This window comes from Silene latifolia, unplaced genomic scaffold (genome assembly GCF_048544455.1).
Source record: "Silene latifolia isolate original U9 population unplaced genomic scaffold, ASM4854445v1 scaffold_20.1, whole genome shotgun sequence".
Lineage (NCBI taxonomy): Eukaryota > Viridiplantae > Streptophyta > Magnoliopsida > Caryophyllales > Caryophyllaceae > Silene > Silene latifolia.
The window spans coordinates 11883849-11886966 of NW_027413163.1; the positions used below are offsets into that span (position 1 = coordinate 11883849).

Below are 3118 nucleotides of genomic sequence, written 5' to 3' on the forward strand. Positions count from 1 at the left end.
ATGCTAAGAGCTCAAATTACAGGTTTTAAGCAAAGGGATGAAGAATCTTTGTATGAAGCTTGGGAGCGGTTCAAAGGAATTTGTCGCTCATGTCCTCACCATGGACTTAGCGAGTGGTTCTTGGTACAACAATTTTGGAACGGTCTTTATGAAGATTCAAGGAACATTCTCAATATGGGATCAAATGGAATGTTCACCGAAGTTGATGACAATCAAACTTGGAACAAAATTGAGGAAATGGCGGTCCATAACTCACAATATAGTAGACCTCGCAAGGCTACTAGAGGAGGAAAGCATGAAGTGGACTCCATTACTCACTTGGGTGCTCAACTTAGTGCTCACATTGATACCATCAATTTGAAGTTTAAAAAAGCTATGGCTAGACTTGAAGAAGCCTCAAAATCACCAAAGCATCATGTTAATGCCATGACGGCATCTTCATCAATCCCAAGTGGGATATGTGAGAATTGTGGATGATGCGTGTCTATTATATGATGTTTTACATCCCATTTTACACGCATTTCAGAGCTCATTCATGTAAGTTATGCTACATTTCACCCTATTTTCGTCTACTTCCGTATTTTTGTACATTATTGCAGAAATGTGAAGAATCCAGCGGAAACCGAGCTAAATCCGTCCCCGGGTATCCTGCATTGCATATGACGTGAAGTATTCACCCGAGGAACGAGCTTGGTGCGCAATTCAAGGCCCAAAAGACAAGTCCACGAGTTTATAAAAGTCAAATAGCAGCTAGAGCAGTCGATCGACTGATACCTTCAGTCGATCGACCAACCATCGGGTTCCAGAAGCTACTGTTTACTGAAGACCAGTCGATCGACCAGTCCTATCAGTCCATCGACCCAACTGCTATTCCAGACGAGAATTAAAAGACCGTGAATCTTGAAGCCCATTATGTTTTAGGTTTTGATAATAAGAGGTTACGTTAATTGCTATATAACGTAACCTAGAAACATGAGTATGGGATTCAGTTTTTTATTTCAGTTTTTACCTCTAGTTTTATTAAGTTTCACATTGAATTTTAGAAGATCATAATTTAGGGTTTTGATTATTGTTGAGCATTGGATTTTCAGTTCTTATTCCTAATCTTTCCTCTGCAACCTCGGTATTCTACTGCCTTAATTTTAGTTCTTCTTTATTTTCATTAGTATAGAATTGATAGTTAAGTTCCCAAAAGCCAATTCATTGTTTATGTTAATTGTTTACTTTATCGTTTCGAGCATGAATTCAGTAGTTAGTTTTACCATCGTTATTATTGTTTTTACCCTTGGCACGAGTAGCTAGATTATTTGTGCTAGGATGTAGGCGAATTATAGCATAGGCGGCAATAGATTGAATACGGCCTGATTCGCGTGTCAGTCGATCGACTGACATTCTTGGTCGATCGACTGACCTCGTGAGGTTACCTTTCGTTTTAATTGATTCTAATGTTGTATTCAACGAATCGAATGCATGCGACCAGTTAGATACTTAATTTATGACAAACCCATTAGATCGAAAGATAGGGTAAGTTATTAGATCATCAATTAAATCGACTAGACTGTGCTGAGATCGAAAGATAGGTATAGTTTAGACCATTAGTCACTTTTCAGGACGAGAGTTAGTATTAGTGATATTAGGGACCTGTAGCGAGATCGAAAGATGCTATTTGTTAAGAGTGGACCGAGAGGACCTCTTGTTTCCCGCCTCACTTGTGTTCGATTTGGACCTGTTTAGTATGCTGCCGCCGAAGCTTTAATGAACCGACCATCCTAGTACCCCTTCTTTATCTGTTTAATCCGTCTTTCTAGTTTATTATTTACTCTTAGCTGTAGACCAATTCAAATCAAACCCCCCCACTTTACCGTTACCTTAGACTAGAATTAGACAACTAGAATTTACATCTGCCTCTCTGTGGTTCGACCCGACTGCCGCTTGCTATAGTTGTAGTTGGAAATTATAAATCTTATTTTTGACACCTCACGACGGGTATCAAATTTTGGCGTCGTTGCCGGGGAGGCAATAGTTCTAATTTTAGTTGTTTTATTTTTAGTCTTTCTTAGTTTAAGGGACATCCGTTCCTTAAACTTTTCTTATATTCTTTTTGTAGTTTCTTCTTCTTATGCGCAGGTCACAGGGTGGTGAACTAGTACCATTTGATCCTGAAATAGATAAATCTTTGCGCGAGTTGAGACGATCACAAAGGGTATTACCGACAGAGGAAGAGCTGAGTACTCTGTCAAACTATTACGAGAACGAGCTGTACGAGGAAGACCCACATTCTTCGCCCGTTTCCACTTCTTCAGCCGAAACAGTTACTTCCCCAGAAATTCCAGTCATGGCCGAGGAAGCGAGTATAGCTAGTCATTCGAGCCGAAAATTGAAAACTTATATAAGGGGTTCGAATTACCGGGAGATGCCAGGAAGTTCGAACCAAAGCCTTCATACATTAACATGGTTGAGAGAAACCAGTTCGGGGGAGCTGCAAATGAAGATGCAGCTAAGCATATGGAGACCTTTATTGACTACTGCTGTTCCATACCCCCACCCGCCGGCGTGACCCAAGACCAGATCAAGGAGACCATGTTTATCTTCTCCCTTCGTGATGCTGCAAGGGAGTGGTATAGAGATCTGGACCGAACCGTTCATGGGATCACCGACTGGAATTCCTTGGCACTGGCATTCTACAAGAAGTACTTTTCTGCTTCAAAGACGATCGCTATTAGAGCCCAAATCACAAGTTTCAAACAAGGGCCGGATGAGAATTTCCACGAGGCATGGGTCCGATTTAAGAAGCTGGTGCGAACCATACCGCACCATGGGTTCGAAAAATGGAGCTTGTGCAATCATTTCTATAATGGGTTGTACGACGATCGGAGGGCCATTTTGGATCTCTGCAGCCAATGGCCGATTTCTTTGAGAATTTGGGAGCAACCAAGGGGTGGAAGATCATTGACGATCTAGCTACCCACAAGGTTGAGTATGGGAATTCAGAGGAAACGGAGGAGAGAGAGCTTTGAATCTTCCTCTGTTGCTGCGCTTGAAGCTCTTACTGCGAGATTTGACAAGTACGAACTAGAAGGAGCTTCAAAGGAGGGTATTTACCAAGTAAATGTTGTGT

The 3118-nt window shown here is 41.4% G+C and overlaps 1 non-coding gene across 1 annotated transcript; it reads right to left on the minus strand.

Moving 5' to 3' along the window:
- On the minus strand, window positions 1-107 carry LOC141638574 (small nucleolar RNA R71). The gene has a single exon (XR_012542122.1). It is a non-coding gene; the product is annotated as a small nucleolar RNA R71 (small nucleolar RNA).
- Between the last annotated feature and the right edge of the window lie 3011 nt (window positions 108-3118).